This window comes from Stegostoma tigrinum, chromosome 6 (genome assembly GCF_030684315.1).
Source record: "Stegostoma tigrinum isolate sSteTig4 chromosome 6, sSteTig4.hap1, whole genome shotgun sequence".
Taxonomy (NCBI): domain Eukaryota; kingdom Metazoa; phylum Chordata; class Chondrichthyes; order Orectolobiformes; family Stegostomatidae; genus Stegostoma; species Stegostoma tigrinum.
Genome location: NC_081359.1, coordinates 9,183,089 through 9,194,546, shown reverse-complemented (window position 1 = coordinate 9,194,546; position 11,458 = coordinate 9,183,089).

Sequence of the window (11,458 nt, the reverse complement as noted above, 5' to 3'; positions counted from 1 at the left end):
ATAGTAAGATTGATTAGTTATTGATAATGACATAATGCTGTGTTTAGAAAGCTTTTCCCCTCCATCCCCCAGATGAGTATCAGTCTCAGAGAGAGAGAGACTTAAGCAATAGTCTCGGTATTACAGTGCACCACCATGGCATGTTAACATTGAAGCATTCTGACAATCCATCATTAAGGGCTGGGCTTTACAGCCAAAAAAATGGGTGAGCTATTATCTCTCCACAGAAACAGAAGTAGGACATGATGGCCTCATTGGAAGCACAATCGGCACAGATTTTTTAAAATGTATTCAATTTGCGATAAATAATGGCTCTTCATTGGTAATTCCATTGGGAAAAAAATTGATTGCTTTTCCACTTTTTCTATTTCCTGGGTGACAAGACTAACTTTCTACCCCAACAATAATTAAATACTCATCCAATTCAACATCGTTTGCTGAATAGACAGTAAGAATTTGACTCTGGTTCATGGCATCAAAAGAGGCCATTTAGATCACTGTCTATTCTCGCCCCCATATAAAAAAGTATGACGCTTCAATAATTTTTTTTAAGATGGGATTTATACAAATAATTCATGATGTGCAGAGACTCAAGACTTATTAATGTGGCTTTCTTTATATAGGACAGCCAACAAAAGTCAATGCTTGAGTTTGGTAATATGTACTTTGATCAGGAGAAGACAATCAAAATCAGATGGTGATGTAAACGCACGCCTAACTAATATTGGCTCCAAATATTCATTGAAAATCGCCATAACTGCACCACGTATCTGCAAAAGCTACAAGCATATAAAAGGTGGCTGTGAATACATTCAGGCACTCAAATTAATTGAAATTTTACTTACTTACCTTCAGTTCTGAAGAGGCTTATTTACATTTCTCTTGTTCCTGAAATAAACAAAAGGAAGAATTTACATTTTCTGTATCAACACAGATTGCTTTCAACATAATGGGTATCATGCTCCTTGCAAATACATGTCAAGGTCATCAGGAAAAATGTAATCAACAAGTATGATAATTGTACATAACCATCAAATGAACAAATTAGCTTCCAGGTAAACAGTCTGAAAAATCATCTAATGTTGTCTCACTGTGGTTAAAATAAAGCCTTGCCCAAATTTGGTAATTTAAATAAGGTCTTTTAAATGTTTCACTTGTATCATCCCTTAGAACTCCTCTAGCAGCTCATTACCAACATGCACTACCCTCTGCGTGAAAAAGTTGCTCCTTAGGTCCTTTATTAAATCCTTCCTGACTCATCTTAAACATATGCCTTCAAGCTTTGGGGTCCAAATTTGGTTATTTAAAAGAGAAACGTGTAAACGTAGGTTGCAAGGTGGCAGAAGATTAAATTGTTCCATTCAGAAGTCCACTCTGCTCACCGGTTCCCTTACCTTTTCCTTTCTTTTCCTCTTCTCCCTCCTCTCTGCAGTCTTTCTGTCTGGACTTTTTTTTCTCTTGTTTACTTCTGGGCTCTGTTAAATCTTTTAATTCTGCTTTTTTTTGTAACCAAGTGGGTGCCAGTGAATGGTGACTTTGTGCATTTATTGTTCTAGTCATGTATTCCAATACTTAGTGCATGTGAGAAATAAATAAATTGAAGTATAAATCTAGGTGGGTTCCTCATAATCTAAAATTATATTGATAAACATATATCAAAAATTAAAGGGAAGCAAAACAAGTCAGGTTTTTGTTGATAAAGCTTTGATAAAATTAACACTTGAACTCAAACTTTCCATAGCTGCACAACTCAGCGTAAAAAAGTATATTATACTTAAGATTTGCAGGTGGTGAGCTGATTCAATAGAGCATAGAATACTATAGTGCAGTACAGGCCCTTCGGCCCTCGATGTTGCATTGACCTGTGAAACCAAACTGAAGCCCATCTAACCTACACTATTCCATTATCATCCATATGTTTATCCAATGACCATTTAAATACCCTTAAACTTGGCAACTGCTGTTGCAGACAGGGCATTCCATGCCCTTCCTACTCTCTGAGTAAGAACCTACGTCTGACATCTGTCCTGTATCTATCACCCCTCAATTTGAAGCTATGTCTCCTCGTGCTAGCCATCACCATCCGAGGAAAAAGGCTCTCACTGTCCACCCTATCTAATCCTCTGATCATCTTGTATGTCTCTATTAAGTCGCCTCTTAACCTTCTTCTCTCTAATGAAAACAGCTTCAAGTCCCTCAACTTCTCCTCATAAGACCTTCCCTCCATACCAGGCAACATCCTGGTAAATCTCATCTACACCCTTTCCAATGCTTCCACATCCTTCCAATAATGCAGCGACCAGAACTGTACGCAATACTCCAAGTGCAGCCGCACCAGAGTTTCATGCAGCTGCAACATGACCTCATAGCTCCGAAACTCAATCCCTCTACCAATAAAACCTAACACACTGTATACCTTCTTAACAACCCTATCAACCTGGGTGGCAACTTTCAGGGATCTATGCACATGGACACCGAGATCTCTCTGCTCATCCACACTACCAGGAATCTTACCATTAGCTCAGTACTCTGTTACTCCTTCCAAAGTAAATCACCTCACACTTTTCCACATTAAACTCCATTTGCCACCTCTCAGCCCAGCTCTGCAGCTTATTTATGTCCCTCTGTAACCTGCAACATCCTTCCGCACTATCCACAACTCCACCGACTTCAGTGTCATCCGCAAATTTACTAACCCATCCTTCTTCGCTCTCATCCAGGTCATTTATAAAAATGACATCAGCAGTGGCTCCAAAACAGATCCTTGCCGTACACCACTAGTAACCGAATTCCAGGATGAACATTTCGCTTCAACCACCACCCTCTTTCTTCTTACAGCTAGCCAATTTCTGATCCAAACCACTAAACCACCCTCAATCCCATGCCTCCGTATTTTCTGCAACAGCCTACCGTGGGGAACTTTATCAAATGCTTTACCGAAATCCATATACTCCACATCAATTGCTTTACCCTCATTCACCTGTTTGGTCACCTTCTCAAAGAACTCAATAAGGTTAGTGAGGCACAACCTACCCTTCACAAAACCCCGTTGACTGTCCCTAAACAAATTACTCCTTTCTAGATGATTACAAATCCTATCTCTTATAATCCTCTCCAACACTTTACCCACGACCAAAGTAAGGCTCACTGGTCTATAATTACCAGCGTTGTCTCTACTCCCCTTCTTGAGCAAGGGGACAACATTTGCTATCCTCCAGTCTTCTGGCACTATTCCTGTAGACAATGATGACATAAAGATCAAAGCCAAAGCTCTGCAATCTCCTCCCTGGCTTCCCAGAGAATCCTAGGATAAATCCTGTCCAGCCCAGGGGACTTATCTATTTTCACACTTTCCAGAATTGTTAAATTCTCCTCCTCCTTATGAACCTCAATCCTATCTAGTCTAATAACTTGTATCTCAGTATTCTCCTCGACAACACTGTCTTTTTCCTGTGTGAATACTGATGAAAAATATTGATTTAGCATGTCTCCTATCTCTTTGGACTCCACACACAACTTCCCACTGCTGTCCTTAACTGGCCCCAATCTTACTCTAGTCATTCTTTTATTCCTGAAATACCTACAGAAAGTTTTAGGGTTTTCCTTGATCCTGCCTGCCAAAGACTTCTCATGTCCCCTTCTGGCTCTTCTTAGCTCTCTCTTTAGATCCTTCCTGGCTAACTTGTAACTCTCAAACACCCTAACTGAGCCTTCATGCCTCATCTTTACATAAGCCTCCTTCTTCCTCTTGACAAGAATTTCAACTTCTTTATTAAACCACAGTTTCCTCACTCAGCCACTTCCTCCCTGCCTGACAGGTGCATACTTATCAAGGACACACAGTAGCTGTTCCTTGAACAAGCTCCACATTCCAATTATGCCCAGCCCCTGCAGTTTCCTTCCCCATCCTGTGCATCCTCAATCTTCCTAATCGCCTCCTAATTGCCTTTCTCCCAGCTGTAATTCTTGCCCTGCAGTATATACCTATCCCTTCCCATTGCTAAAGTAAACCTAACCGAATTGTGGTCACTGTCACCAAAGTGCTCACCTACCTCCAAATCTAACACCTGCCCTGATTCATTACCCAGTATCAAATCCAATGCTGCCTCGCCTCTTGTTGGCCTATCTAAAAACTGTGTTAGGAAACAGTCCTGCACACATTGGACAAAAACTTACCCATCTTAAAGTACTTGAACTATAGCGTTTCCAGTCAATATCAGCAAAGTTAAAGCCCCCATAACAACTACAGTGTTACTTTAGGAAGACTTAGAAGTGTGATTAAAGCTTTGTTAGGAGAAAATTTGTATCACAGCATATACTGTATGTGAATGTTATACTGCCATCATGTTATATAATAATTTTTGACTATCTGTGTTTTTGAATAATATTTTAAGTATTTCTATTAAAATGATGCACTTTACGCAATAAAAAGAGAAATATTTGCACTTATTTAATATTTGGCATGATATCAAAACATCACAGAGTGTTTTACAGCCAATGAAGAACACAAAGTATAGACTGGGTGGCCGCTTTGCAGAACATCTACGTTCAGCTTGCAAAAAAAAAGACCCTGAGCTACCTGTTGCCTGCCACTTTAACACACCATCCTGTTCCTTGGCCAACATCTCTGTCTCAGCCTTGCTGCAATGTTCCATTGAAGTCCAATGCAAACTGGAAGAACAACACCTCTTTTTCCACTTGGGGACCCTGCAGCCCTCCGGACTCAATATCAAGTTCAATAATGTTAGGGCCTGAACTCCCCTATGTCCCAGCCCTCTACCCTGTACTCCAGGCCTTGTTACCACATAGCCTGTCATTACACACCATCTATTGTTAGTCACTAACAGTCCACATTAACAACAATTCACCCTCCTAGCCTGATCGTTATCAGCTCCTTTGGCTATCCAACTGCTCTTCTCTCTCTTTGGGCTCTATCCTACCATTTACTCCCTACCCCATTCTCCTCCTTTCAGCATATAAACCAACTTTTTCCCAGATACCATCAGTTTGGAGGAAAAATCACCAGAACTGAAATGTTAACTCTGATATTTTTCTTCACAAATGCTGCCAGACCTGCTGAGCTTCTCTGGCAACTTTTGTTTTTGATCCTGATTTACAGCATCCTGCAGTTCTTTACGTTTTTATGAAGAACTTTCAAACTTTTATTGTCATCTCACTAATTACTTCTATAGATTAGTCAAACACTAACTATGGAGCTTCAAAATTAGAATTCATATGGAATAGAATTGTAGTTGGAATTCTTGATAAAACTTTCTCAGTTTTCTTACAAGTGGAAACTAGGTGTAACATTGCAAAGCGTATTCAAATCATGCTGGCAACATAAAACAAGAAATTCTCACAGACAGAACCTGAGAGAAAACCAACTCTACCTCAAGTTGGGTAACAGAGGCTATTCACTTTATAAGATATTGACATCCTAAAGAGGCATGTGATAGTTCTACATAGGGAATAAGCTGAAACACCCAATGCTAGAAATCAGTGCCAATGCTCGGGACAATAGGGCTTCACAGACCCAACAATTGTCCAGCCATCACAAGGGAATCGTGTATTTGTAAAACTATAGGTCCCTTCCAGATGTGCAGAAGTTAGACCCCATTTCAAAGGTGTGGAAAGAGAGGCACAATAGAACAATGTAGGTAGGTAACAGACAATACTACAAGTTACACTGCAATGCACTTGTGTGATTTCAGTATGTGCTTGTTGCGCACAACCAAAAATTTCACATTTAGCCTGCATTCATGCTTCGACCTTAATTTCATCAGATGTGTTGGAAGAAGTCAACAATACTTAGAATAGGATTGGTCTGGAAACAAACATCATCCATTAACTTGTCCAGCAACAAACTATATTTGGGAGACCAATCAGAGGTAACTTGTCAAATCTTCCTAGATATATCGCAGAACTCAAACAGTAGGAAAAATCCAGTGAGATCACTTATGTTGACAGACAGCTATCTAACATTAACAACAGTGAGAAATCACAGGCTTCATAGGAATGTTGAAAATGTTCAATTTTCTGTCATTTGAAACAGAATGGTCAATGCTTGTGGGAAAGATAATGCTGTGTGAGCAACAATCTTTCTGTAATGCGACCAGGAGTCTGAAAAAGCTTACTTCACCAGTCAAACACCAAAGGTTCTGTTTCTACTCTGTATGTCTGTTTGACTGCATGACTCTATAATTGAAGGGCTGCTCTCAAATATTTGGCTGCACTTCAACCAGTGGTCAGCACAGGGTGTGGGGAGTATCATCACCCCAGATAATGTCATTTTGGTTTAATAAGTTAACTTTCATCTTTCATAAGCTTCTGTTAAACATTTGGTTGTGTTTTTTTGTTGCAGTGCGACAATGGGTGCTTTCCAAACATTTGAGAATTTGTTGTTTAAAAGTGTAGAGAGAGGCTGACGACATCCAGCTTGATCAACAACTCAAAGAAAGATAAGGTACATACTAACCACTGGAGCTGGATTCATATCGACAGGTTCACAACTCAGTTTAGGGTCTAGACCTGAAACGCCAGTTTTAATGCTCCTAAGATGCTGCTTGGCCCGCTGCATTCATCCAGCGTCACACTTTGTTATCAAGAACAGGAAGCTGCCTGGTTTAAGCAACCAAGTATCATCAAAAAAGAGACTGAACCATTCAACTAAAAAGATAGAGTATGGTCTAGAAATACAGGATATTACAAGGAAGAAACATGTGTTTCAATTGTCTTTCATGATGGTCATTAATGAGATTAAATGTCGTGGGATAACTACCTGTATTATTAGGGAAGAATTTCTCTGCAAAGGGACTTCGGAAATGAAAGGTCCTCCAAACAAGTAACAGACCAACACTGTGCCTACAAGGAAGTGTCCTCTGTGTAGGATATCCAAGAGGTGAAAGGTCCTTCATCAGAGTAATGTTCCACAGATCAGAACCAAGCTCAACTGTCTTAAGCAAAAAAACCTTCCAAATATGGAGAAAGATTGCTTGGGAAAATCACAATGTATTTCTGAAGGAAGAGACTTGCAGAGAGATGGGGTATATTGGGAAAAATAATGCACGTTCGTACATGAATGCTTAATGGGGAAAGAAAACCCTTAGGGAAAGATATTGTGTAAAGTAATGCCTCTGAAGGAGCTAATGGGCATATTACATTGAAGCCCACCCATTGTGTTGATTTCATACATTGGTTCGGGGCTGAGATTGCGAGTTCTGCAAACGACTTCTTTTGGAGCAGGTGCATTCTGTATAGCTCCCAAAAGCAGGAATAATCATGTCTGACTAGTAGTGCAATTGTACTTAGTGCTGTCATACAATAAACCATCTTGTTAACTAGAATGGTGCCTCTTATAAAAAGATGCTGCCATGGTGTATCCTACACCACCTATCTTTAGAGAAGCCCAAGACAATGGAGTTTTGATAGCAGTGAACGACCTCAAGCAACATTTACTCTGAACCACATATTGTAGATAGCACAAAAATCAAGTAATCAAGTAATCAAGATTTTACTGTTACATTGGGCACAGCAGTCTAGTGATTATGACACAGCTCAAACAAGCCAGAGCTCATGAATTCAAATTTCATCATGGCATATTCTATAAATCTATTAAATATCTTGCATTTGCAAACAAAATGCTTGCAGACAAGCTATTCCATTTTGCTTTGAGACAATACCATCTTTGGCCGAATTGCAGAAACTGAGTTGGTTCTTTCTGTGTTGATCAACGCTTTCCCAAAATATGCTATTAGAAGCCACCTCACAGATACAAATGGGACATAGCAGATGCCTAAGCTATATGTTTAATCATTAATTGACACAGTTGCCCTCTCCTGGAGGCCCTGAAGTGGAAAGATAAGTAATACTTAATGGTCAGGAGTATTTGGTCACTGAAGTGGAACTGATAACCATTGCTTCGTGGTCATTTGCACTCGTACTTAATGTGTCTGGTATTCCTCCTTTCTCTAACAGACTGGAGGTTGCAGCAATGTGGACCTTAAACCTCAACTCAGTTGCTTACAGGAGACTGCAATGTTGTGACTAGGATTTGTGTTCTAATGCTGAGTCACGGGTGCAGGGTTTATGATAAAATTAAATCCATGCAATACATTCCCTTCGGAGATTGTGCTCTCAGGTAAGTGGGACTTGCAGGAGAGGCTAATTAATATATTTTATGTGTGTGCTATTTCCAAATACCTTGTGACTTAGGCCAAAACAGCTGTAAAAATATAACAATTATGAAGCCATAATAATCAGCATTTCCTTGCAGATTGCAGTGGTATTGCACTCCGGTATAATCAGCAACTTTGAAAATCATGGTCTCATGCGGAATAAATTTTTAATGCAGTTTATTTTTGGTAAACCACAGTGTGAGATCTTCTTCAAGAAACTTTGTGTAGCTTCCTGTTAAATGTCACCCTTTTCCACCGTGGCATGGCTTTAAAAGAAATATCCAGAGAAAGAGCAAGACTAATGAATAGTTCCCACATAAGTATACTGATCAATCACAGTAACCATCACTCCTCAGGGAGAAAGCTGGACACAACTGTTTTGGAAAGGGGCAAAAGAAAAATGTGTTACTGAACACATGCTGTTTTAGCCACTGGCTACTAACTGACTCTTACTTTTCCCGCTCATTAGACATATGCTTCCCAGATTTCTGCCCCAGGACATAACTGGTAGCTAGCTATCGTTAAAGTAGGGTTTTTATAGTGACAGGATCACCATTATCACAATCAAGGAGCTACTGGTCAGAGAGTGACAGTTAACAATCTACAAAGACCCTGCACCTGGGAACTTTCACTGTCAAGCTGAGGCAAGTGCCCCTGGATCTAGTTATCAATACCACTGAGCCGTAAATTAGGAACATCGTACACAAAACAAATACACACCCTCAATGCAGTGCAATTTTAAAACAATACACATGTGAAACAGGAATGACCAGAACAATAGTGATTCAAACTGCCAGGCACTTTGGGACACATACATTCATTTTAATTCTGTTCACATATTGTTAAAGATGTTTTGTTTCAACTGAATTCAAATTGGAGTACGTAAACAAAAGCAAATTGGCTTTAAATTCAATTATTTTTTAACTCTATCAGTAGCAGTCACCATGATTGTACAACATATTAAATCAGTAAGTAAATTTGGAAATCTGCAAATAATTTTCTCTAGAATTTAAACAATAAATTACTACTACCCAAAATGATTTTTAACTTTTATTTATTGTGCATGAGAAGGTCAGGCTTATCAATTCAAGGAAGCAAATTGAAGTATGTGAATTCACTGCCTTTTCCTATTTATTAGGTTAAAAGAAACAGGAGTGGCATGCAGGTCATCTTAGAAATTAGCAGAAAATAACACAAAGGTGGACTCAATGTAAACGGATTCACCACTAGTGAATGCTGAAGAGCTTCAGTAGGCTTTAAATGTGCAGTGTTCAACAAGAGAGAAATTATAAAATAGCAGTAATGACATGTGGAGCTGAAGGAACACAGCAAGCCAGGCAGCATCAGAAGGACAGATTGGGACCTTTCATTTTTTCTGAATAAGGGTCCAGAACTGAAACGTCAGCTTTCCTGCTCCTCTGATGCTGCCTGGCCTGCTGTGTTTCTCCAGCTCCACACTGTGTTATCTCTGACTCCAGCATCGGCAGTTCTTGCTACCTCTCTATTATAAAATGAAGGGCTTATTTTAATATGCATCTTAGATTTTAATAGTTTGGAAAACACCAATTTCAGTCACGAATGACTTAGGATATAGATAGAGTTAATGGTCATTGTCTTTTCCCTGGGGTTGGGAATTTCAAGACTAGTGGGCATATATATAAGGCAAGAGGAGAGAGATTTAAAAAGGCATGAGAGGCTTTTTTTTATACAGAGAGTGGTTTGTGTGTGGAATGAACATCCTGAGGAAGTGGTGGATGTGGATATAAATACAATGTTTAAAAGACATTTGGATAATTAGATGAATAAGAAATGTTTGGAGGGATATGGGCCAAGCGCAGGCAGGTGGGGCTAATTTAGTTTGGGATTATGTTCGGCAGGGAAAGTTAGACAGTTTCTGTGCTATATGGCTCTATGTCTCTCTACATTCAAATCTCTTATGAAAGTTATTGTTGAATCTGCTCCCCACACATTTAAGCAGCATATCACAGAGCATAACACTGTGCTAAGTTTCATTGAAAAAACTATCCTCAACGACACTCTGATTGTTTTATCAATGATCTTAAATCTATAATAAATGGATGTACAAGTGTATGAGATACAAAAAGAAGCACATGGTGAGTTGAACTGACTAGAATTGACAAAGAATCACATTGAGCATAAGTCCTGGCACGTAACATGTGTAGTATATATTACATGTCCTTATTCTTCCTTCCAAAAGGCATAATGTCACATTTCTTGGCATTACATTTTAGTTGCTATATGTTTGCCCTCATTTTATTGGTCTGTGGTTTCCTAAATTTTCTACTGTCTTCCTCATTTCTAACTACACTTGCGAATTTTGAGCTTTGTGAAATTGAACTCTCTATACTAGATCTCAAAGTTTATCAGGCAAGGTTTGCCTATCATAAATCAATGCTGGCTTTCAATTGTTATTTCATGCTCTTCCAAGTGATAGGAGTTTCATTCCAAATGAAAAATTATTAAAAAGGACAATGTGGAGTGGGTGGTGGGGTGGGCAATTTCATCAGTTTACTCAAAGAGTGGGTTTACAGATTGGCCAGAAAATGAAATTTTAACACAACAGTGTGGATGCAAATGAATGTAGACGAGCCCACCTCCCCATCCCACCCTTCTACCACAGTTTCTGACAAGCATTGTTGGCTGCCAAGACTTTTGGTTAGCAAAATGGAGTCAAGCAATCATCTCTATAAGTTCCATTGATGAAGCTGTGATATCATTTGCTTTCACTTTTGCTTATTCTACAGGACACAGGGAGGATCCCAGAAAACAAGAAAACTGTCAATGTAATGCCCTTGCTTAAGAAAGACCTTCACTCATGAGGTTATGAACTTCCTATTCAAAACCTGCTGACAGAATTGGATTTTCTTTTACTTGATGGTTGAGATTCTAGTTTTTCCAAACATGTCCTATTTTCCCAAGTAACTCTGCACTACTCACATTGTCTAACCCAATGGTCTGAAACAGAACTTAAGTTCAAAACCTTCAAGATAAAGAGATAAGTGTAGTATTAACAAACCAAGCATGCCAGCTGGCAATCTGGATGGGGAAGAAGATACTGTACTCATGCATCATGCAAAAGATTTCGAATACAGCTCACATGCATATTTGAGACCAGCAATTACATTTACAGCATGGGTTCTGTAGCGCAAAAGAAGGCTGTCAGGAGCATATCCATCAAATTGTCATTAATACAGACTACTTCACTAATCACAGATGCTGACAGCTGATGAACTGAAAACCTGTCAACAAGAGTAGTCATCTCT